A 26,303-nucleotide genomic window follows, 5' to 3' on the forward strand; every position below is an offset into this window, starting at 1 on the left:
AAGGTGCTGAAGAGTCACAGCCAGATGACTGTTCCCTCAGCATGATGCTTTTATCCTCTCACAGCAGTGCTGGAAAGGCCAAAAGCTGCTTTTCCAGGGAACTTGGAGTGGTTCAGAGCTGGAGGGGATTGACTCACAGATAGACACTGAAGGGCGTTTGGAGTCTGAAACAAAGTAATAATAAAAGTCATCAGCCTTTTCTGAGAAGGAAATTAATTTCTGGTCAGGCTGAGTGGAATAAGTGGGTTGGAATAATCATTAGATATGACTGTACATTATATTAATCAGTGTATTGGGGCAGTCAGGAAATACTGCACCTGCTTCAGTGACATAAATGGGGAAAAAATTGTATCAGGGTTCTTGGTAAGCAGCAGAGGGACAGTCAGTGGTGTATCATTCTGCTGCCCATTTCCTGGGGGATTGGTTTGGGACAGCTGCTAAACTCAATTTTGCACAATACAGGTAGGAAAATATAGAACTTCTTTGTTACTGAAACTGCCCCTGGACTCTGAGTCTTGTGTTGGGCTAAATTTTCCCAGGCAAAATGCCCCTGGGTTGTGTGGTCTTTGCCAGCCCAGAGGTGCTCAGGGGTGTCTCAGCTGCCATGGGGTACTGGGGACCTGCGGCCTGAGAGGGTTTAGGGGATTTCAAACTAATTTGCGTCAGTAATTTCTGAGAAGGGCAAAGCGCACCCGAAAATCGGCGTCTGGCTCTGCGTGGGCAGAGCTCAGTGAGAGCCTGAGCTGGGCTGGGGGGGCAGGACCCCCCTACTGTGGGGCTGGGGGGAAAAACTCCCCCAGAGGTGCTGCTGCCACCAGGGCTGGGGCCCCTCAGGTGTGATGCAAATGTTTCCCCAGCCCAAGGGCCCCATTGCATTGCTGCTTCCATTGCCACATTTCCTCTCTCTGGCCTGACCTCACCTCCTGCTTTCACTCCTACCTGGCGACCTTTGCATCCTCAGAGCAGCTTTCATGTCATGGGCTTTCAGCAGTGCTTGTTTTCTACCCCAGCCTGAGAATGTCTCGTGTCTGTGTCTGGTGGAAACTGGGTCCTTGCTCACAAAAAAGGGGCTAAAATTGCAGCATCACACACATGAACTGCTCATGAAGGGCACAGAGTGACAGGTCTGAATGCAATGAACACTTGAACTCTTCACCCCTAAAACCTGTGAGGGATGTTGGGAGCCTCGAGCATGGGATGGGTTCCCATCCAGCTCTGCAAAGAGGTCAGGTTTCTGAAGCTGCTGTTCCAAATTTGGCTGAAACTGAACCTACAGAGACAGAATTTCTGCCTGGGAGTGGTGTGATGGTCAGTAATAAGCAGAGCCTGACAGACAGGAGGCTACAGAGCACTGAAAGATTAGACAAGTGGCCCTGGGCTGCCCTGAGCTCTGTGTTCTCCCCAGGCAGAGCTCTGTGCTGTCCTCTGTCCCTGGGGCACTGCACAGCTGGGACATGTCTGCAGGGAGCAGGAATTCCTTACTAAGGAATTGTTGCTGCCAAGATAAACCATCTTGTGCAAGTCTTTGGAGTAATGACGGTGACCTGGTTCCTTCTCCCTGCATTCCCAGGGCTTTGCTCCCCACACAAGCCAGAGCAGAGCAGGTCACCTGAGGAGCCCTGACACCCCCCAGACTGGCCAGGGCTGCTCAGAGCCAGGCCAGGCAGTCTGTGATGCACAAACTCCAGCCACTCACAGTGGGACTGTGGCTGCTTTTGCTCTCTTCGCCTCTCACACCCAGACAAGTGACTGCTGGGTTTGTGGCTGGCTGTTTGGGGGGCATTGCAGTTCCTGGGGGTCCATGGGGTTTGTTTGTCTGTTGGCATGAGGACACTTTAATCTGCAGGACTTGATGCCATGGTCTCATCCCAACTGCCTCCCTGCTGCAGCCACACCTTGTCCTGGTGGATCCCAGCAGTGGTTTGGGATAACACCTGGTGCAGGTCATTCTGGAGCGGCAGGGTTGGGATGCAGCCTCAAGACACACCACCTGAGCCACGATGTGTCCAGCCCCAGCAGAACATCCTGCAGGTGACACACAGCTATATGTGACACACACCTGCAGGGGACACACAGCTCTATGTGACACACACCTGCAGGGGACACACAGCTCTATGTGACAAACCTGTATGTGACACACACCTGCAGGGGACACACACCTCCAGGGGACACACACACACACACACACACAGGGCTGCCTGGGGTTGCTCTGAGGGGCTGGGGGCTTTCAGGCACGAGCTCCTGGGGATGGCGACCTGCAGTTTTCACTCAATTTGATGCTGGTGAAGGAGCAGAGGTGGGATGTGCATGGTGGGCTGTGCAGGGTGGGCTGTGCAGAGTGAGATGTGCAGGGTGGGCTGTGCAGGGTGGGCTGTGCAGGATGGGCTGTGCAGGGTGGGCTGTGCAGGGTATGATGTGCAGGGTGGGCTGTGAAGGGTGGGCTGTGCAGGGTGGGCTGTGCAGGGTGGGCTGGGCAGAGTGGGCTGTGCAGGGTGGGCTGTGCGGAGTGGGCTGTGCAGGGTGGGCTGTGCAGAGTGGGATGTGCAGGGTGGGCTGTGCAGTGTGAGCTGTGCAGGGTGGGCTGTGCAGAGTGGGCTGTGCAGGGTGGGCTGTGCAGAGTGGGCTGTGCAGGGTGGGCTGTGCAGGGTGGGATGTGCAGGGTAGGATGTGCAGGGTGGGATGTGCAGGGTGGGCTGTGCAGGATGGGCTGTGCAGGGTGGGCTGGGCAGAGTGGGCTGTGCAGGGTGGGCTGTGCGGAGTGGGCTGTGCAGGGTGGGTTGTGCAGGGTGGGCTATGCAGAGTGGGATGTGCAGGGTGGGCTGTGCAGAGTGGGCTGTCCAGGGTGGGCTGTGCAGGGTGGGCTGTGCAGAGTGGGCTGTCCAGGGTGGGCTGTGCAGGGTGGGCTGTGCGGGATGGGCTGTGCAGGTTGGGATGTGCAGGGTGGTGGGCTGTGCAGAGTGGGCTGTGCAGGGTGGGCTGGGCAGCCCCTTCAGGAGCCCTGGGAGTGGGGAGAGGCTCTGCCATGTTCTCTGCCCCTTGGGGTGGCTTTGGGCAGCAGAGCCCTCCCACCCCTCCAGCTGCCCTGGGCCAGGCCCTGCTGTGGTGCCTTTGCACAGCTCAGGTACCCAGCGAGGTTCTGCCGTGGCTCTGAGCAGGACTCTGCATTCCCAGGGAGTGACAAGGAGAGCTGGGAATTGCTTTAAACCACACCTTCCTCCCTGTTCTTTAATTTGAGTGCAGTGTTTAAAATGGCCCGTGGGGTTTATTGCCAGACACCCTCACCACTTGTTTTGTGAGACCTTTACAGTCTGGGACTTTCCATGCCACAGGTTGTTTGGAAAAAGTGATGCAAATTGTAAATCCTGTCTGAATTTGACTTTAAATATCTAAGCTTTGGACAACATGTCATCTTACTGAAGATAATAGACATGCTCAGGAACTCAGCAGGTGTCCTTTGAAAACTCACACCAGATACAAATTGCCTTTTATTTTTAAAAATGGTTGTTAAAATGTATCGTGATCCTAAAATGAGATAATCAAATTTATGTATCAGATAATGTTAGTTTGAGAAACAATTAAATTCACAAGTATTTGATAGTTCATTACTCTTGAATTTTTATGTTCTCTATATATCCAAGGGAAGAAAAAATGCAGAATTTTCTTTGGTTTTGAACCATATTCTTAAATTAGGCCTTAAAACCTATATTTAGATACCTCAAGGCTGATAATATTTCAAAGGTGCTGAGCACCTCTGCTTTCCATAGACACAGAAAACCTCTCAGTGCTTCTCTGGATGAGATCACATTTCTCAGAAAACCTAAATAAGGTTGCAGGCACCCAGTTTTGACTCATTCACCTGAAAATTCACTCAGTAAAACTGCATCTCTAAACTAAATTCAAAGCAGACTCTCTAAACTACAGCAGATACTGTTTGTCCCAGTCTCAGCCCCCTGGGGGTCTGTCAGACTCCTTTTCCTCTGCCAGGAGGAGGCTGGAGGAGCATCCCCATCCCACCTTCACTGCTCTTTGGAGCTCAGAACTGCAGCAGTAACTGTGGGGTGAGGGGTGGTACAAACCATAAATTGCAGGATATTTGGGGTCAGGGTTTCCACTCGTGGTGTTTCAACCTTCCACACTTTGTGCAGCCTATTATGGGATGGGAAGGCACTTGCAGCCCCTGCCAGCCTCACCCACAGAGCTGGAGCCTGACCCCCACAGCTCCCCCAGGGCCCCCACCCTGACTGGCAATGCCATTGCAGCCCAAAGGTGCCACATTTCCTGCAGTCCACAATGCACTGGCTTCCTGTTGCTACAGAGATGTAAATATGATAAATAGCAGGGTCTGGGTCAGATAAAGCCGTCAGACCTCAGACCAGAGTACCAGTTGCATCTCTAGATTTATTATTTTATTTTAATCTACGAGCTTAAGTGAGGAGTGAGGAGAGCAGGGACACCTCCAGGCTGTGACTCCCCTGGTGCCCTTCAGGCTCTGCCCTCCCCAGAGTGGCAGTTGACCCCCAGCAGTGCCTTCCCCTGGTTACAAGGAGAGCCCAGAGTGACTGAAACTGGAGGATGCTTTAGATCAGAGTGGCCCCAGCCCTGGCCATGCCTCTGTCTCCCATCCTCACCCCTGGGACAGGGTGCTCTCTTGGATGCTGTGGATGCCCTTTGGGTGCAGGGAAGCATCACCTCCCAGGGGGTGGTTTCACTGTGCAGGCCCTGGGCTGCTCACTGGTGTGTGCAATGTGTTAGATGTGCCTATTTATTACTTAATTTGTGGTAGGGCTTAAGAAACCAGAAGGGTGAGATGTGAAGCCATAGGAATACAGCTCTATTTGGTTCCAGTGCTATATGAACTCTGACTCCATGAACTCATGGAGTGGTTTGGGTTGGAAAGGACCTTAAACACCATGTATAGCTCCAAGCCCCTGCCATGGGCAGGGACACCTTCCATTATCCCAGGCTGCTCCAAGCCCTGTCCCACCTGCTCCCAGCAAAAGGTCACCTGGTCATGGTTCCAGAGAGGTCAAGTCTACGCAGGTCGAGCCCATGCAGAGGAGAATCACTGCAAGTGAATTACTGACCGCAATTACATGATGACAAATGATTACAAAAGGTCTGGTTGACGTTTTCTTGCAGAGTGCTCATGAGGAAAGCAAGCTGAGCTGTTGCTGTGCTCACTCAGGGCCCAGGAATTTCCCCTCAGCAGCAGCAGCCGTGATGAAGGTTCTTTTCCGCCTCACCCATGAGGGGATGAAGGCAAAGGAAACACTCCTGCCTGTGTGGGGCAATGATTGTCTGCACCAGGGCTTGGGGCTGCTCCTGCAACCTGAGGGGATCAGGTAAGAGTGGGGGAAAGAGTTCTGTGAGTAAAGCACAAATGTACCCACTCCCCAAACACCCCCAGGCTCAGGGTTGCTCCGTGTCGCTGTGGGACAGTGGGAGAGGCACTGAGAGCACTGACACACCTGCAGGGTCCCCTGTGTGTCCCCTGCAGGGTCCCCACCTGCTGCTGCAGCACCTTCTCTGCTCAGGGAGCTTCATTTCTCACCAGGAGTTCAGCACAAGGCACCTTGGGGGCTGATGTTCTCTGCCCCAACCCACAGCAGGAACAGGTCTTCAGGGCCTATTACAGTCCATCTACCATAACCTGCATCCTTTTAGGACTCCTGAAGGTGTTTCTGCACCCAAATAGCTCACAACACTGGGAATTCCTCATTTATCTTCTCCAAAATGCCATTTTTTAGGTTCTGCCAGTGCCAGGTCTGGGCTGTGTGAGATGTTCTACAAACATGGGCTGAACAGGCAGAACTGGCAGAAGTGGTTAAAAATAGTGTGTGAAAGGATTATTCTGTACAGTGTGGGAACTGAAGGACAGAGAACAATCCCACAAGAAGGACACACACAGGAATTAAACATGTCATCCAGATCCAGATATGATTTTCTCAGAGGTCTAGGACATAGTAAATACATCGGCTGTGTGTGGGATCTGAGCTCTTAGGCCCAAACCAAAAAAATACAGGACAAGCATAATGTGGAAAGAGGCCTGAGGTGTAAAAAGCTGCTATTTTTGGAGCAACCAGGTCTGGTGGAAGGTGTCCCTGCCCATAGCAGTGGGGTTGGGATGACATGAGCTTTAATATCCCTTTCCAACCCAAATTACTCTGTGATGTTATGACTCTATGATTCTATAAATACACAACCTGTGCTACCTGGAGCTCCATTGCCCTCACACAGACACTGGAGCAAGGGCTGGAAAAATAACCACTTGTGGAGTGTCCTAAAAGCTCACCCTTTTTTTTTTCTGAATTGTTTTTCATCAGCAAACAAATTTGCTCCATGATAATTGCTGAGATTTTCAGGCATCACTGAGGTGAATCTGTTGTGGTGCTGCCTTCAGAACAGAATATTCAGGGTTTAATTGACATTTTGAGGCCTTTACAGACTGCAGTTGGTACAGGAGTGCAGATAAGGCCAGCACAAGAAATATGACAGTCAGATTTGAGTTGCAGCTCTGGGAAAGCATCAGGCCTGGCATGCCTGTCATCATTAGTCACCACTCGGGCAGACCCCCAGAACTGTTTTCTCATTGAAGTCACCACAACTCTGAGTACTTGTTCAGTGTTCCAGATTTATCAAAGCCCAGAGGCACATGCTAAATCCCCTGCACTTCAAATGGAATTTAAGTTCTTTGCTTACTAAAAATGGACCCTTTGAACAGGATGTGCTCTGTAAGCCCTGGAGCAGATGATCAGAAAGTACATAAAGCATTCCCTCCCGGCCTGAGCTTCCCAATGCAAATCCCAGTGCCCTTTCCTGAGGGGGCAGCACCCCCAGCCCAGGCTGCAGGTCCAGCTGGGCTGGGCAAAAGCCGTTTCCTCTGGGGCCCACCCAGCACCCCAGGGCACAGGGATGAGGCTCTGCCAAGTTCCCTCTCCAGTTCTAAGACCCTCTGAGGGAGGCAGTGCCCTCTCACCCTGACCAAGTACTCCAGAAGCCACATTCCAGGAGCCAGCCATGGCAGGAGCCAAATATTTATTCAGAGGCCTTAAGTTTGAGCACGGAGGAACAAAAAGGAATGCTGTGGTGCTGACCTTTCCCATCCCCAGCAACCCACAGAGATGATGTGTGTTCCCTCCATAACACGGGCATTACTGCAAGAAAACTTGGTGTGCAGTGAATAAGCAAACATGGTGACCTCCTAGGAAGGAGATGGGAGAGTCTCAGGAGGTTGTCATGGCCACAGTACTGAGTTCTCAGTTCAAATGATCAGATAAATTTGGGGTATTTTCAGTTCTTTTTGCCCATCTGGAGACAAGCAAGCAGCCAGACTGTGAGCTGATGGATCCTGGGAATTTTAGTCATCTTGCACTTCAAATATCCAGCTGGTCTGCAACTGAGCAGGAATAAGGGGCTTGGGTGGGCTTTTGCCATGGAAGCTTCTTGGAGATACAACTGGATGCCAAAGCACTTTGAAAACTTCAGCTACCTTGTCCCACACCTTCCTTTCTGACTGGAGGAAGCAGGGGCACTGCCAACATGATCCTCTAATTTATCTCCCTGGATAATCCCCAATTCTGACTTCCTGATCATCAAGAGTAAAGAAAAGCTAATTAATCTTTAAAATACCTGTCCTTGCCACTACAGTATCAAACCCCATCTGGGGCTGCAGCACAGAGCTGATGAGTTCAACACGTTTTCTGAGAAGACACGAGCTCCAAATAGGAATATATAGTGCCAACAACAATGTGTTGTAAACAGAGCAATAGGATGCCCCATGGCCCTGCCCAAGGCCAGGGCTCACTCCTCAGGACAGACACCTCTAGTGAAGCAGTTGGGACTTTGGACACTTGCCAAAGGTTTTAGAGATCAGGGAAATGCCCTTCTTGATCCTGAGACCCTCCTTCAGAGGCAGCTGGCCCCATGATGTTTGTGTGAGTTCATGTCTTGCTTCTCCAGTTGCTGTGAAGGCAAGATAAGTGTGGCCAGTCCTTGTCCCTGGGGCAGGACGTGGCTTTGTGCAGGGTGACCACATCTGATTTGTCAGAGCCAGCAAAGGAAAAGCAGCTGGACCCTGGTCCTCCAAGGAGGAGCTGCAGCAATTTCAGAACATGCTGCCACTGGGGAATGCAGCAGCAGGAGGGTCTGGGTAGAAGTGTCTGCCCAGGAACACACAGCATTTTCAGGGCACACTGCACACACTTTCAGGGCCTGGTTATTGTTCCATGCTCCCCTGGAATCTTCCTGCACATGAGATGCTGGACTAAAGTTCATCCCAAAATTTGTGTGTCAAGGCAGCTGCAGAGCAGCAATTTCTGTCTCAGGAGGGCACGGTGAAAAACCCTTTGCAATGAATGACCATCTTCTCTGGGAGCAAAAGGAATGCATGGAATGGTTGAGCTGAGCCGTGTATAGCCCAGGGCTGCGAGCCAAGGGACAGCAGAGTCAGAGCCCTCTTCCAGCTCAGCCCCACCCAGCTGGGGAGACACCAGGCAAGGGGCTGAGAAAGCACAGACAGGAAATGCCAGGAGTGGGGGAGACCAAGGACAGGGACCAGGGACAGCATCTGAAACAGCACCTGTGACGAGTTCTCCTCCCAAAAGAAGGCAAAAGGTGCTCAGGGTTCCCACAGCAAACAAATTTGGGCAAGGAGGAGTAAAGTTTGGGAGTCCCCAGGACAGGAGGCTGCAGGGGCTGGAGCAGCAACGTGCACAGTTTGTGCCTCAAAGCCTGTTCCTGCAGAGCCATGGAGGGAGAGGGGGACAGGAGCAGTGCCCCAAATTTAGCTCTTGGGGGAAGGAGGGATTGGAAAAGGACCTGGTGGGAAGTCCCAGAACAGGCTGTGATGATGCTTGTTCCTCATGGAGGGGCAGAAAATGCCGACAGCCACAAGGGCGAGGACAGAAAGTCGTGTTAGTGTCTGTGGGACTGGCAGAAGGTGTTTAGATCAGTCTCTGCCAGGATGCAAGACCTCAAGGCTCACAGTAAGGAAGGGCACATGCAGTGCAGGCTCAGTTTTGGACCCCACCAGGACAGAGATGGCCATTTCTCTGTCCATGACTTTCAGGTTCTGTTTCTCTCCACATCCTGACCTCCCATGGCCCACCCTTGCCTGGCTCAGGGCACCTGTTGGTGCCCAACCACCCACAGCAAGAGCTGCCCCCCATCCTGCAGGCAGAGTGGGAGGGACCAGCACACTCATGGCCTTACAGATGAACCCCAAAGTACTGACTTCTTCCATCTGTCTTAGAAAATTCTCCCTGTAATCTAATGGCATAAACCCCTGCTTGGATGAAACCCCCAGTACAATTGTTTAACTGAATAGATTGATCACTTAAAGTGCCTTAAAATTCCTGTCTCACAATCTTTGTAATTTAATGAACACCCAAAGAATGTATTTTACAGAGACTTAGAACTGGGAAGGCATTAAGGACCATGAATCTGGTTTTTGTTCATTGCAATATGCTTTTGAAGGGGGTATTTTTTTCCTTATAAGCAGGAACACGTTACACAGGAAAAATACAGCAGAGGGCATGAAAGGGAGAGCAGATCACCCCCCAAATGTGTTTGTGTGCTGAAAGCCCAGAGTGAGGCCCAGAGGGTCAGATTCTGTTCCCAGCTGTGCCACAGAGCAGTGTGTGATGTTGGCTCAGAGGCTTTGCAGCTCTGGACTGAACACATCAGTGACTGTCTGTCTGTCCTGCTGAGTGTCTGTGACAGACAGAACTCAACTCAACACTGTCTAGACCCGAGGGTGCTGCCCTCCTGCTGGGTGGCACTGGCAGGGTTTGGATCAGACTTCATGTAGAGCCCTAAAGAGGAGTTTGGGGTTAGTCCCCTGTGCTGCCTGATGGTCCAGAGGAGCTCTGAGCCTGAGCTGAGCACACCCTGCAGGAGGAGCAGCCAGGGGACAGTGCCCATGTGTGGGTGGCCCTTCTTCAAGCAGGTGACGCAGGAGCTCATTCTTGCTCCATGGGATGCAAGGGAGAGACTTGACTTGATACCCTGACACATCTAAGGCTTCTCTCACTTTCCCAGGACACAAGGTGACAAGATGCTTCCTGTCATGGGGTGGGAAATGCCTGCTGAATGTCTCCATTCAGATCTGTAAGGACTATTCTGGCCCTGGGAGCTTTCTGGGTGTAACTTTTGGGGCTTCACTGCACCTTGAAGCTTTTGCTCTGTGTGAGGACCTGCAGTCAGGAGCAGGAGGAAAGTTTTCTTTCCAACAGCAGCTTTCACACACACCATGAGGAGCATTTTGGGGAACCACCAGCGACATTCCCAGACCACAGACAACTCTGGTCATTTGGCGGCTCCAGAGGGGACTGTGAGATAGAACAGGAGACAGGGTGGGGCTGGGAGGTCCCAGAGGACATACAGCAGGCTGTTCCCACACAGGGCTGGAGGGTGGGGTGCTGGCCCCAGCCCTGTGCTCGGGGTAAGCCAAGGGCATGTTCTCAGCAGCCAGAGGCACCAGTGGAACTGGGTGGTTGGGAGAAGAGCCATTCCCAGAGTGGCATCAGGCACAGATGGAATCCTAACGGGGCCAGAATGCTGAGAACTCTGCAGACTGCAAATCCCATGCCAGGGAACCAAGTGCTGGGGCAGGAACAAAAATCCCCCAAATCATCAGCTGAAGCCTCAGTCATTGTATAGAGATGGGTGGTGACAGGGCAGCAGCTGCCTGGGCAGCTGGGTCAGGTTTGGATGGCCCCACACAGAGATTTTGAATCAGAAATGCAGTGAAGCCAAGGGGGAATGAGACATAAAGCCACCCCAGGAGATAAAAGGGAGAATGTTTCAGTATGTAAACAGCCTGAAATCTCCAGGGTAGCAGAGATGAACATTGACTTAGAGCAGGAGGACAATGGCCAGAGATGACACAGAGCAAGAGGGGCTGAGGCTGAATTAGTTTTGTTGTCTGCTCGAGGTTTTTCACGCAAGTGGATTGGAAGTTCAATGAATAGGCATTTCCTGGCTGAATCCAACTTGTGCAGCCACTGCTGGTTTGAGTTTAGTGTAGAACTGGCATTAATGACTTGCAGTGCATCACAGATGTCTCACAGAGCTGCAGGAAGTGAGACATGGGACCAGAACTGGGACACTGGCACCCAACTCCCTCCTGTGCTGTCCCACTTCCCAGAGCTTTGGGCCGGGCTGCTTGATGGCTCTGGCTTGGCTCCTCTCAACAGAGGGGAGAACATCACCTGCTGGCCCCAAGTCTGCCATTACTGGAAACAAGGTGGAATTGTTCTCTATGCCATGGAGTACCTGTTTCTGGAGTGACTTACTGTGTCTGCCTCATGTAATCCCTTGTGAGGCTGAACAGTCACAGTCTCTTCATACTCCTCTGAAAAAAGCACTTTTCTTTCTGATCCTTTTAAAACTTTTCTAATTCTCCTATATCCTTGATGAGGAGTAAAGCTCAGAGAAGAAAAGAACTTTCAAGATTGTATACTCTGTGGTTTCTTAAGTGACATCACCCTGTGGTTCTCTGTCCCTTCCCAAGTAATGACTTCCCTTCCTGAATGGTTTTTAGCACAACTGAGGTTTCAGTGGACATTTTCATAGAATTCAATTTTTATTACACAGTATTTCTTTACTGAGTGCCAAAGGGTGTTTCAGAGACCTTCTCATTGAGGAAAAAAGGGCTGTTTATGTTAATCTACACAACATAATATTTACTGCCTTTGTCTTTCATCCCTCAGCCCTTCCTTCTGCAGGAGTTGATGTGTAATGGAGTCCAACCCAGGCTTGTGGCAGTTCCCTTTCTAGACTCATCAGCTACTGATACCTGGCAGTCCCTGGATCACATTCTCCTGCTTCTGGCCGTGGTGAGCAGTGACTGCTCAGAGAGGGAGTGTGGGAGGAATTTCTCCCCAGCAAACCCTTCTCTGCTGGCAGCACCTGACCTGGGGAGCAGCTGCTGGGACCAGAATCTCGCCCCTTTCTGCCCACAACGCCCCACAGCCTCCCAGATGAGGCCCAGAGAAAGCCCTTCCCAGCAGGCAGGGGCCTGAGCTTTTCTCCATTGCATCCCTGGAAAGAATTCAGCTGTAACCATTTCCTAAGTGTGGAAATAAACACTTGTGTGGGCTGTTCCAGCAGTCCAGAACCTCCCACCATGTCCTGACTTACACACCAAGAAAATGGTCTTCCTGCTAGGTAGGATTAAAACAAGAGGAGTATCTGGTTTTAGCCTTCCTAAACTTCTTAAAAGTCTCAGAAAAGCAAACCAAAAATAACAAACAACCCCCCAGTCATTCCAAACTCTTTCCCTGTCTCTTCCCATCCCTGCTCCTGTGTGGAACAGCTGGGAGCAGCTTGTTGGAGACCCAGCTCAGGGTGAGCCCTCCTGCTTTGCGCAGAGGGTGAGTAACAGCTGGAAACATGAGAATTTCCAAGAACAGCCACCCATGGTATCTCAGCAATGAGGGGAACACTGGGTGAGAAAGCTGCTGCCTCCTGGAATATCCTCTGAAGTCTGAGTCCCAAATGGAGCTGAGAAAGCTCACTCTGGGTATTGTGACAGATTAAATTATTAGTAGTCTTTTTCTAGGAAAAAAATTGAGGGGTTTGGCCTGAAGGTTGGGTCCAGGCATCCAGAGAAATGTATCATTCCCATCCTTTCCATATGGACAGTTCCCTTCCGGCTGGGTTTGGGAGCCAGGAGCTTCATTGCCCACAGTCCTGGGAACTGCTTTGTCAACATAAAGCTTGACTGGAATCCCCTTAAACTGCACTGTGACAGCCATGGCAAGGGGCTGATAACATTTATTCTGCATCAGGGCTGTCCTCTGGACTTTGTGAGGTACCGGTCCCCCCAGAGCAGGGGGTGGGTTGTGCTGGGCCTTGGGGAGAGCTGACCCACCCACCCCCTCAGAGGTACAGCCTTGTCATGACCCCCAGGGCATGACTGGGCCATCCTGGTGTGAAGGCCAATGGACAGTTGCATTATGTGAGATCTACAAGCCGAGGGAGGCAAAGCCTTGGCTGTGGTGGGGCTGTCTCAGAGTAGCTGGAAATGATATCAGAGGTGAAGAACACAAACCAGCCCCAGATCTGCCTTCTGGATGACTAATGGGGCTGAGTCTCCACTGGACATCAGATGGTGTCTCATCTACAGCCAGACTCTACTATCATGCTCCACTGGTGCTAAAAATTAATAGTGTGGCAATCCCCTCTCCAGAGGAGAAATCCTTTTCAGAATAAAAGGTGCATCTCAAACTTCTTGAAACACCAGGAGTTCTGCAAACTCCAGAAATTATAAAGCCCAGTTTCCTCTGAGCTGGGGCTCCTGGTTGGTCGCCTTTGGTTCCTGCAGAGCCTGTGAACTCTAACTCACATTTTTCCTACTCTGGGGTCATTTACAATGTTCCTCTCTTACTCTTTCCCCCCATTCTCAGATGAGCATTTGGAGGGTGCCTTTCCTGTCCCTCTGATGGGAACATGACACAGCTGAGACGTGGGACAGACACAAACACCCACCCATGGCCCACTGAGCCCTTCTTTGGGGGATTATACATTGTCAGAATGACTTACACCCAAATACAAAGGAATTAGAGAAAGTTTCCAGGGCTTTGGGGCTAGATGGGACTTTTGAGAAAGTCTTATCTGGGTTGTACAACTCAGGCCAAACAACTGCACTAAATGGTCTCTGCATAAAGCCCTTCTCTCTCACTCTCTCTCTCTCTCTTTTTTTTTTTTTAGGCATTATCTTATAGAACAAATAAACTGGTATTCAAGAGCTCAGCATTCAGTATCTAATCTCCCATTTCTCTTTGTGTTGCTTAATTAATTCTGTGCTTAAGTTCCCTCTGGATATAATATAAACACCAGTACTTCACTCTTTCACATTATTGTAGCTATTAAATATTTGTGGAGTCATTCAGATACCACAGTGGTGAGAACTATGGAAAAATCTATAGATAAATCAGAACTGTTTATATTTCTGCTGATAGCTGAGATATCACAGAGGTTTTCTCATATAAGTGGGGGGGGGTAACTGGGGGGGTTTCAGGGGGAGGTTGTTGGTTATTTTTGGTTGTTGATATTGGTCATTTTTATTTGTTTTGTTTTGGGTTTTGTTTGCTTGGTTGGTTTTTTGTGTGTCCCTTGTTTTTATATCCTCAATGAGGAGTAGATGGTGCCTCTGTGTATAACACACTGAAAAAAACATGTGCTCAGCAACATCACAGTGCAAGAAAGGGGAACAAAAACTTCTTACAGCAGTGTCATTCTTCACATCTTCAAAGCCCTTCCCAAATATCTGCCAGGAAGTTGCCTTTCCACTCCGCCGTTCACATTCCCAGGGCATTGTTTCTATTTTGGTGCATTGTTTGTTGTGACAGCACGACCTTCCTGACAGAAGAGCCTCAGCGTTTGAGAACACATCCCTAGCAGAGCTCCAGCTGAAGCTGCATTTTCAGTGGCTCGTCTGCAATGCATCCCAAGGCATGTATCAATAATCCCATCCTTTCTCACACACTGACAAGTTGTCCATGTAGGGAAGAAGGAACCAAGTCCTTCTCCAAGGAACAGTGGGGAGGTTGGAGGGATCCCTTCATGGGAGGAGCTGAGATTTAACACCAGAAACACAGTCTGGGGAGGAAAAAAGGTGAAAGTTGAAATGGCACGTGCTAAGGAGCCCATCCTCCTGCCATGCCCATCCTCCTGCTGTGCCCATCTTCCTGCCATGCCCATCCTCCTGCTGTGCCCATCTTCCTGCCGTGCCCACCCTCCTGCCATGCCCACCCTCCTGCCATGCCCATCCTCCTGCTGTGCCCATCTTCCTGCCATGCCCATCCTCCTGCTGTGCCCATCTTCCTGCCGTGCCCACCCTCCTGCCATGCCCACCCTCCTGCCATGCCCATCCTCCTGCAATGCCCATCCTCCTGCCATGCCCACCCTCCTGCCATGCCCATCCTCCTGCAATGCCCATCCTCCTGCAATGCCCACCCTCTTGTCATGCCCATCCTCCTGTCATGCCCATCCTCCTGCCGTGCCCATCTTCCTGCCGTGCCCACCCTCCTGCCGTGCCCATCCTCCTGCCGTGCCCACCCTCCTGTCATGCCCACCCTCCTGCCATGCCCATCCTCCTGCAATGCCCATCCTCCTACAATGCCCACCCTCTTGTCATGCCCACCCTCCTGCCATGCCCATCCTCCTGCCGTGCCCACCCTCCTGCCATGCCCACCCTCCTGCCATGCCCATCCGCCTGCCATGCCCATCCGCCTGCCGTGCCCATCCTCAGAGGTGGTGAAGGACACAGGAGCTGTGGGGCTGCTCCTGGGACAGGGAATTGCAGAGAGCTGAGCTTTGGATGGGATGCTCAGATGACCTGGCCCTGATCCTGAGCAATTAAGGTCCGTGGTCACAGGGAGGAGTCCTCTGCAAACCATTTCTCCTGGAGAGCTCAGAAATGGAGTTTCCCGAGGAACTGAGAGCCCAGAATTCAGGCTGAAGATCTCCCAGCACGGCCCTTCCTGGCTCAGGGCTGGGAATGCCCTCCTGTCTCTGGAACTGAAATGCAGTGGGGTCAGCACGGGCTCTTGGGCTGGTCCTGGGGCACTGGGACTCTGTGGGGTGGCATCTCAGTGCAGGAGAAGGCTCTGCTTGCCACACCCAGTAGGGAATGTGCTCCTGGGGCCTTCGAGATGGTGCCACAAAAATGAACTGCTCAGATAAAGCCCCAGCAAAGGGCCCAGCTGAGGGAAGAGCTGCAGCATGAGCACAGACCCCCTCTGACAGCAGAAATCCCATGCACAGCCTCACCCTGCAGGAAACCATGGACTTTTCCCTTTGGAAGCTCAGATTCCAGGAAATCCTTGCTCACTGGAAGCAGAGAGGAAGGCAGAGAAGAAGAAACTTCTCACCTGAGCCGTCCACGGGATGTTTTGCAGTGTTTTCTTTTTCAGTTCTCTCTCCCCATGTACACATTCAGCTTCACTTTTCCTCGTGAGCAAACACACCCAAATTCCAGCTGTAAGGACCACTGGAATCCCCGCCAGGGCAGAGCAGCCTCTCCTGTCCCTCTGGTAGAGTGCAGAGCAGCAACCAGCACTGTGAACAGAGCAGCCTGCAGAAATAAACAGCAGGCTACAGATTATTTGATGAGTGTGTTTAATTAAGTAATTGGCTGAGCAGGGTTGGCAGTGTGGGGTCCCACCTTCCCCGGAGACCTTGAGGACTGTGGGCTGACAGGAGTGGAAATAGGGGGATTTCTTTGAAGTGCAGGGTTTGTGCCAATTTGCACCCAGATAAGGATCTGATCCCGGGAGTCTGGCACTTGCTTCCCCTGGACCAAGAGCAGGCCCAGATTTTGGAACTAAAACAGATCAAAGGGTGCTGTTTCTTGGCATAAGTGGAGGAGGGAGAGCCAATCCCTAAAGATTTCCTGCTGCCTCTGTAGGAGAAGTGAAAAAACAGCCAAACAGAAAAAGCAAGCAACAGGGTTCCTGGTATAACCCAGTCTCCTTTTAAACATCTTTCTCCATCTGGGATGTGTATAATCGCTGTCTTCCGGTGCAAGCCACAAATAAAAGGCACTGTAAACATTTCAGGAGGGCCTGGATTCATCCCAGCTAAATATAGGCCATGAGCTGTGCTTTCCATGTCACAGGCACGTCATTGCAGGCTCTCTGACTAACGGAAAGTGTGTCCTTCCTGTGCCATGAGCCAGGGGGACAGGGACAGTGACCTGGGCTTAGCTGATTGATACTCGTGGCTTGGGACTGTCACTCTCTGGAGTCAGGGGTGGCTTTGGCTTTGCAGAGCCTGGACTCTGCTCTGAGCTCTGTGTCTCCAGAACCTCATAAACCCAGACCCCCCGTGCCCTGGGCTGATCCCACAGTGTGGGCAGCAGGGGAGGGAGGGGGATTCTGCCCCTCTGCCCCTCAGGTGAGACCCCCCCCCCCAGGGAGTGTCCGAGCCTAGGCTGGACAGGGCTTGGAGTAACCTGGGATAGGGGAAGGTGCCCATGGCGGGACCTTCCAACCCAGCTTGGCAGTGCTGGATTTACAGTTGAACTGGATGATCTTAAGGGTCTTTCCGAACCCAAAGTATTCTCTGTGTGTTTCCATTCAGGCCGTGCTGGTCCCACCAGCACAATGTGGGAAAGGAACCACAAAGGTGTTGGTTGCTCTGGGTGGTGGCTGAGGGCACTGGGGAGTGTTTGGAGGTGCAAAGCTTTCTGAAGCAGTGTTGGAGCACTGCTGGCTGGATCTTCTGCATTGAGCCTGAACAGGGCCAGAGAGGAGGGAAAATGGACAAGGATGGGCAGGTCAGGTCTGAAGGCTTCAGCACATCTCTGACATGCTTTTGTTCAGCACAGACTGGAGTAATGATCCATTTGGGAGTGCAGTGGTACACACAGACAGGCTGCAAGACCTGATATCCAAGGACATCTGTTCATGTTCATAGCTATGATGGCACAAAATACTCACGGGATTTAGTGGTTATTTTCCTACAGATCAGCACAGTGTCTGTCATCACCTCACCTCATCCCCTTCTGCTGGCTCACATGGTCACCCCCCCAGCACAAGTGTGGTACAGAGACAATCTCACATCCTTCTCCTGGGCACACTCGTATTAACAAGCTGTGTTCCTAAATCCTTAATTTCTTACATGATTTCTTGAACTAGGCTTCAATAAACTCATCCTGGTGTGCTTTAGCCTGCCCTGTTGGACTCAACAAGTGTAAGAAAGGAAATAATTCTTTATCCTTGACAGTAGGTAATAAGACATGTTTTAATGTCATGTCTATAGAGACAAAACTTGGATGATGGAATTTAAGATAAATTGGAAAAAAGGAGATAATGAATTGCTGGGTCATGTTCCAGCCCTGGCAGTTCTGATGGGCTACACATCAAGCAGTTCATTGACTCACAGTCTGAATCCTGGGAGACCACACTGGGACTGCCCACAAATGTTCAACACAGGGAATGAGCAGGGTCACAGCTGGGAGACAGTTGGGGAACTGTTGGCAGCTCCCTTGGCCGCAGCTGGAAAGGGAAAGGGCTCTTGCAGCAGGAACACAGCAGTGAGAGTCCTTGGGAGGAATGAGCAAAAGGTGATGTGCTCTGGCTGGTTTGTTGGGGTTTGTTTCCTGGAGACCTGCTCAGTCCTTGGGGAATGCTGCGGTTAGTAGGAATTCTGCCTGTAGGCTCAAGTGCTCCACCTCATGCTGGAACGGCAGGAGCTGGTCCTGCAAACCTCCAGAGGAATGACAGACACCTCCTTTACATCTTCTGTGCTGGAATGGCAGGAACTGATCCTGCAAACCTCCAGAGGAATGACAGGCACCTCCTTTACATCTTTGTTCAGAAATTTGGAGTTCCTTGCTATTTAGTGTGTTATTCTTCTACCTGAGCCCTCCCCATGCACACAGGAGGTGCTGCCATGGGGTGATGAACCAGCAGAGCATCCTCCTCGAGCTGGAGGAGCACTCAGGCTTATTTTAGGCCAGGTATTTACTGCAAGAGAGGAAATGATCTGATGTGGCACACAGCACTTTTGCACCAACACAAATCCTGATGGTGGTTATTACATAGGTTTGTTTTTTGGAAAAGAAGATTGCCCTCTAAACCAAAACAACAACACTAATGGCAAGGAGTTGGAAGGCAGTCCAAGCCTGGACCTATTTCGGCACCACACGTTGCTGTGCAAGGGCGTGCAGGGAGGGGAATGGGTGGGACACACACCATCAAAATAGCAACTCCTGCAAGCCTCATGAGACAATCGAAAAGGGGGAAAATATGTGACCTTTTCCCCTCACAGTGGTTCTTAAAGGTGTTGAACCAGATCCTGAATGTCTCACAATATTTTTAGGCACCTGGAGGATTAACCCAAAGTGAAGACTCCCTTGCTCACCAAAGTGCAAGGAGCTGTGCCCTGCACAAACCCTCTGCCAAAGATTCTAAAAGCTCCACCAGACACTTGTTGTGCCTGTGACTGCCAAAATCACCCCTCTGAGCAGAGGGAGTAGCTGTGAACCCAAACAGAGCTGCTTGGTGCCTGGAGAGCTGTGGGCATGGGAGTTCAATAAACTTCATTAGGGGGATTTTTTCATTCAAAAGCCCACGGGGTGAGTGAGACAACTTCAAAATAACTGCAGTCTCAGCCTGGATTCTTTGAGGAAGTTTGACCTTATATAGGAGCACAGAAAAACTGGTGTCATTCTTAACTAAAATGTCTCAATCAGGGAAGCCTGTGGAAATTCCTGGGATTCAAGCTCAGTTAAAGAAGAAATTAATAACCCTCAAAGAGTGGAGCCAGAACGGTTAGGCCAGGCAAGAGAAAATAGTTCTGAATCAGTGAAGGTCATTTACCTCCTGCACATTCTTGTCCTGGAGAGTTTTGAGGAGTGAGCTGTGGTTTAACATCAGCAGCTACAGACAAAAGGCATTAGAGGCTGATGCTCTGGAGGGAAGATCAGCTTTATTTCCAAAGCAAAACCAAACAGCAGTGACAACAGAACTGTCACCCACATTAAGGAGAGCTCTGCCAGGTCCTCAGTCTGCTGCCTGCAAGGACAGAGGTTTCCTCCAGGGGTGTATTTTGGCAGGGAGGGGAGATGTCCCTTGGGTCCTGGGCTGTGTGGAAGCTGTGGCACCACACTGGCTTCCCTACCCAACTTGTGGTCCATTAAAGGCTCCTGGGTGGATCTGCTCCAAGCCATCTGCTCATGGACTGGTGAGTGCCAACGCTGCTGTTATTGGGTGTCAGAGCCCCAGCCCTGCTTTGGTCAGTGCCAACGCTGCTGTTGGCTCTCAGAGCCTGATTTGGTCAGTGCCAATGCTGCTGTTGGCTCTCAGAGCCTGCTTTGGTCAGTGCCAGTGCTGCTGTTGGGTGTCAGAGCCTGCTTTGGTTAGTGCCAGTGCTGCTGTTGGGTGTCAGAGCCTGCTTTGGTCAGTGCCAGTGCTGCTGTTGGGTGTCAGAGCCTGCTTTGGTCAGTGCCAGTGCTGCTGTTGGGTGTCAGAGCCTGCTTTGGTCAGTGCCAGTGCTGCTGTTGGCTGTCAGAGTCTGCTTTGGTCAGTGCCAGTGCTGCTGTTGGGTGTCAGAGCCTGCTTTGGTCAGTGCCAGTGCTGCTGTTGGCTCTCAGAGCCTGCTTTGGTCAGTGCCAGTGCTGCTGTTGGGTGTCAGAGCCTGCTTTGGTCAGTGCCAGTGCTGCTGTTGGCTGTCAGAGCCTGCTTTGGTCAGTGCCAGTGCTGCTGTTGGCTGTCAGAGCCTGCTTTGGTTAGTGTCAGTGCTGCTGTTGGGTGTCAGAGCCCCAGCCCTGCTTTGCCACTCTCCTTGCCCCAGGGACTGGCACAGGCTGGATCAGCAGTGCTGCCCATCCCCAGCCCCTGGCAGGCAGCTTTATTTGCCTCCAAAATTCCTTGTTATTGCCACTGTTCAGGGCAGAACAGGAGGCAAATTAAGGTGTCCTGTTTGACACATGAGTTATTCAGGATCAGGTGGTGTTCAGGCCAGAGAAGTGCCTTCCTTTTCCAGGCTTCAGTGGGACTCCATGCAGGGAAAGAAACCCCCTTGCCCAGAAACAACCTTTTCTTTCCCCTCTCTTCTGCTGCATGTTCCCCTGGGGTTGCTTCATCACCCCACGGGTGTGGTAAGAGAAGCAAGGCTGATAACTCTGCATACCAGGACACATATTCAGAAAAATATCCCAATGTTCAGGGCAGCTGAATTGAAAACATATGCATGTCCACAGAGCTGAAAGCCAAACAGAGGAAAGCAACACGTAGGTGACTTTTACTTCCATTTTCTTCAATTAGTTCCTCATCAGTAAATGAGATAATAAGTGGTGTCACCACATTTTGGATTCTGTGTCCCATTCCTCTAAGCTGTGTCTCTTGGCTGAGCTCTGCCCTGGAGATTCAGCTGCCTGGGGAAAGATCCAGCCCTAGAGCAGACTTGGGAAAAGCCGTGCCTGCAAGACACTTGTGCTCTGTCCAAGAGCCTGCAAAGATCAGCTTAATTCCCAATCAGCAATGCAGGGATGGGATACACACACATCTGTAAACGGAGGCACCACGTGTGCCACCAGCAGCAGCTCCTGGCCAGTGGTCAGTTAAGATTCCCTTCCTCACATTAATTATCAGCCACATCCAGAGTTTCTGAGGCCTGGAAGCTTCTTCTCCTGAGCCCTCAGTTCCTGCCTATGGAGCAAACATACACCTGAAGCAAAGGGGCGTCTTCCAGGGCACAGCCCAGCCTGGGGCCCTGGGACCAGCACAGCTGGATCAGCTGCAGAGGCTGCACAAAGGGACACTCTCAGTGCAGAGAAGAGTTTTTAACACTCTGAAACAAATCTTCAGCTGGAAGAGAGAGCCCAAACCTGACATCTTTGGGGGGTGGAAAATATACAGCTATGACTAATTTAATGACTATCTCATTTTTCATCCTGGATGCTTCCATTAGAATGTTTTCTCAGAGGAAACCTGTGAGAAGCTGAGATCTTGTTCTCAGTGAAGTGTTGAGATCACAGGGCATGTGAGACTTTTTCTTTTTTTTTCTTCTCTTCTGGTCTCAGAGCAGAGAGAGGAGAGAAGCGACGAAGGGGGAGGTCAGCAATGAAGTTATTTTGTACACAAGCAAACACACACTTCAGATCTTGGTGATGCAAACCAGATGTTCACTGTCTGACTCGTAGGAAGACGCTAATTTAACTCATCCAGAGTTGTAGAAAATACAGAGGCTTCTGTCCTCATTGTGCCAAAAGAGGATTTAGCTATTTCTGATAGTAACTGGGCTTTTATATAGAATAAATTAATCCTTGATTGGTTGGACTACTGTTCTTTAAGTAGTTTAAATGTCTGATACTCCATTATTTGCAAGAAGATCATTTCACTGAAAAATTATTTGTTCCATGGTCCCAATTTCTCCTCCTGTGGCTCCAGTTCTGAAATTTATCTCCATTTTAATCACCCTGTTGTCCTCATTTTTTAAAAATGTTAATTTCCACCAGCCTCATAACCACACTCATAATTCCCAACATCCACAGCTCAGCTGGGGGCTGCTGCTGGATTCTTGGTTGGGTCTGTGCTGTTCATTTGGGTCTGTACTGGCCTCTGCTCCTGGTTTTGTTATGGGGGGAGGTTTTTTTGATATACTTCATCTGGTACCATTTAAGCTCCCTGGTTCATACAACTCAAACAGGAGGATGACAGTTCCAAAACACACTTTCAGTGGTAATTTTCAAGTCACTAAATGTCACAGTTCATTTCAGAATTCCCAGGCTCACTCTCACAATCCTCCAGCAACGAGTTACAAGACCTTGCCAGTCAAAGTAAACCAAGAGCTGGGTTTTAATTTAGGAGCACCTTTCCAGGTTTAGGGTCAATGTTCTGCTCCCTGGTCTCCATTACTCCCACCCTGCTCTTCAGAAACAGAGCACTGGCTGGTTACTCTTCTGATGGTGCTGCAGCATTTTAGGTGAAACCCATTCCTCTTCTGTGGGTGTTTATGTGGTGAAGGCATTCCTGGGGGTTCTGTTTGCCCACATTCCTCTTCTGGTCAGTGAGGAGGAACAGGCACTTTGGAGACTCACCTGCCTTGCTTTACATATTTTCTTAAGGAACAGGTGGGTTGTTCCCATCTCTGTGTATTTCCCTTCAGATGGGGATCCTCAGCTCAGCTGATAACTCAGATCCCTGCTCTGGCTCTGCTCAGTGTCCCCCTTTCTACCTTGTTCCATTCAACACAAAACTCAAATGCATTAATCCAGCAGTGAGATCTGTCCTGTCCTCAGCTTGAGGACCATGTAGTGGTTCTCCATCAGACCTCTCAGTCCTTGCCTGCTCTAACGAAAGCCCTGCTCTATTTTAAATAATTCCAGTCACTAACTACTATCTGAAGACAGAGGTACAGCCTTTATGCCATCGCTGTTATGAAATAGCTCTAAAATCAGCTGGAAGTTTGAACAGGAGTCTGTCCTGAAGAGCTCAGTCTGCCCCAGCCCCTGAAACGGTGCAGGAAAACTTTCCAGGTGCCCTTTGTGCCTCAGGGGCTCCAGGGTGGGATGGGATGAAGACAGTCCAGGATGGGATGGCATGGGATGAAGACAGTCCAGGGTGGGATGGGATGGGATGAAGACAGTCCAGGGTAGGGTGGGATGGGATGGCATGGGATGAAGACAGTCCAGGGTGGGATGGGATGGGACGGGATGAGATGGAATGGGATGGGATGGGATGGGATGGGATGAAGACAGTCCAGGGTGGGATGGGATGGGATGAAGGCAATCCAGGGTGGGGTGGGATGGGATGGCATGGGATGAAGACAATCCAGGGTGGGATGGCATGGGATGAAGACAGTCCAAGGTGGGATGGCATGGAATGAAGACAGCCCAGGGTGGGATGGGACAGGATGAAGGCAGCCCAGGCAGAGCTTTGCTCTCACCCCTTGGCCAAGATGCAGGTCTGGCTGTGTTCACATCTGTGGTGAGTGTCACAGGAGCCTTTCTTCTTTGGGCCCCACGTTCCTGGAAAGCCAGAGATGTCTGAGGAAGGATTAGAGGGGTTCACAGGCAGAGCTTGGCACAGGGATGACTGAGGAGGATCACCGGGAGGCAGCTGAGACATGAGGGCTGTGAACATAAAAGGAAGTGCAGGATTATTCCCTGAGCTCTGCCAGAGGAAATAGCACAAATGGGAAGAGGCCCAAGGAAAACGTCAGCCTGGCTGTGGGGACACTGAGTGCATGTTCAGAAGAGCATTAAATAAGAGTGAGTTATCAGATCAGATGCTGAATCATGTGATGTAACCATGACAAAACAGGCAAGAGAGCCCCAGCCTGGCACTTGGGAGCCTGAGTCCTGCCCCTGGCTCTTCCACCTGTTTGCCAGCCCTGGGAAACCTGCTTCTTGCCTTCCCTCTTGTCTCATTAGGCCGTCACTGCTTTGGGAAAAGACTCTGGGGACTTGTTGCGAGTTCATTTTACAATCCCAACCCCAGGGAGCTCTTTTCTGGGTGCTATTTCAGCACCAATAGGTAGTGCCCATCAGGGCCAGATTCACAGGCAGGATTGCTCAGGGGAGCAGTGATTTGGGTGTCCCGTCTCTCCTGGGTAGCTTCTGCTGGATTTGGATGTGCCACAAGGTGTTGTGCACCAAGGCCAAGGTTTGTGCTGCTGAGGCAGCAAAGAAGCAAACAGCCAATGCAGTGGGAGGACAAGGCTTTTTCTCCAGGCTCCAAAGAGAATCCCAGTGCTGACTCTGCCTCCCAGGTTTCAGCAGCTTTCTCCTTGGGCCACCCAAACCCTTCCTCAAGCAGTACATTGAAGGAGTGAAGCTTTTCCCCCGGAACTCAGGGTCACTTGGAAGCCAGGACATGCTGGACCCAAGTTCCTCCTGTCTCTCAGGTTCCTGGGAGATCCAAGTCTTTTCCAGAACCAGAGTGCCCTGGCAGCATTTCCCCACTGCTGCCTGTGGGGCAGGGCAACAGCTGCATGTCTGCACCAGGGCAGATGCTGCAAAGGAGACAGCAGAACCTCTGCCTTGTGAGCTCCACTGGGGCTTAGGAGCAAACTGGGTATTAAAAGGCTGATGCCAAAACTCTTGCAGTGCTTTTCACACCCCCAAGAGACTGTCACAGGCTACTGTCTCGCTGCTGCTGGGAACAGGCACTTGGGATTTTAGGGACCTTTAGGGCTCAGCAAGCAGCTCATTGAGGGGGTTTGGCACTACACTAATGCCAGAAGTAACAAATGGTGGAATTCAGCACTCAAACTTTGAAAACTCCTCATTCTAGTTTCTCAAAACCCAACAGAGTAGCAACTTCACAGCATGTTAGAAGAAAATTCCCAGGGAATTAAGAAATTTTTAAACAAATCAAAACTGAAACAAGAGGAGGATGTGGCAGTAGCAGTAAGTGCAAGAGTGCTTTCCTTTCCTCTCACAGCAACAGCCCCCTGGGAACCTGCCTTGAAATGCCTGCTGGGGATCCCTGAGCAGGTGAAGGGCTTCCAGCTGAGAGCTGGGACACATGAGACACAATGCCTTGCTCTTCCTCCAAAGGAGCTTTCAGAGTATTATTGCTGGGTAATACAACATTTGCTCTCTGGAAAATGAAGATGAGACAGTCTTGGGTCTGGCAGAAAATCTCAATAATCTCCAGAGTGTGGAACGTGAAGGGGAAATCCCTTTGGCTCTGCAGTTCAAAGAAGAGATAAAAGGCCTCCAAGCTGGGATTTTTCTTTCATACAGGATTTGTGGGCTTTAATGTCAACTCTTCACATTAAGTCTCCTTCCTCTGAATTTCTCACTGGCACATGTTGTCCCTGACTTTTTGCAGCCCTTAAGGGGCGGAGAGGACAGAAGAGACAACAGAGTCAGCAAATATTTGCTCTGTTGCATCATCAGCTGAAACATTCAAGGCTGAATGTGGTTCCTGGGGGTCTGTGAGAGAGAGCAGGGCTGTTCCTCAGAGCCAGTACTGGAAACCTGAGCTCAGATCCTGCTGGCAAGCCAAGGGTGGGCTCCTAAATACTGGGAGGGTGGGCAGGCCCTGGCACAGGTGCCCAGACCTGTGGCTGCCCCATCCCTGGGAGTGTCCAAGGCCAGGCTGGAGCACCCTAGGACAGTGGGAGGTGTCCCTGCCCATGGCAGGGGTGGCACTGGGTGAGTTTTAAGGTCTATCCCAATCAAAACAATTCTGTGATTCTATAATTATATACTGCAAGAACTGAAGTGGGAAATCTAATATTATCTATAATTTTTATCACTAGACAAAAATATTTTGTTAATCTCCAAATTTGTCCCAAGTTTTGGCAGAATTTGCCAAGAAGTTTCAGCAGTTTTGTCCAGTTTCAGGGCAGCTTTGGGGCAGGAGATGAAGGTAAGGATGAAAGGGCAGTACCACAGCAGCCCTTCCCTGGACTGCCCAGTGGTTTGGTCTGGTTGTGAAAAAGGAGACTCAGTCTCTGCTTTGACCAGGACATCAGATCCCTCAAGCTCTTTTGAGCAGCTTCTTTTCCCATCACTGTCCCTGGTGCTCCACCCTTTCCAGGGGAGAACCTCCTGTTGAGTTGTGAACTTCATTGCAGCAGATTTATTAACTCTTTTTCACTCTTTCATGGCAGTTGGAGTTACGGTGGGTTTGCCTCCAGATGAAATACATGATATAAAGTACTAAGGAAATGTTTGAAGGCAATAAAACAGCACAGAGCCCTCCCAGTTGCTCCATCCTGCTGACTTCAAAACACACCAGTTGGCTACATGGAACTGGGAATGGCTGCTCAGGCAGATGGATGGAACTGCAGTATTTCCAGGAATAGATGCTGAGAGGCAAGCCAAGCACCTTCTG

Source organism: Pithys albifrons, chromosome 1 (assembly GCF_047495875.1).
Source record: "Pithys albifrons albifrons isolate INPA30051 chromosome 1, PitAlb_v1, whole genome shotgun sequence".
Lineage (NCBI taxonomy): Eukaryota > Metazoa > Chordata > Aves > Passeriformes > Thamnophilidae > Pithys > Pithys albifrons.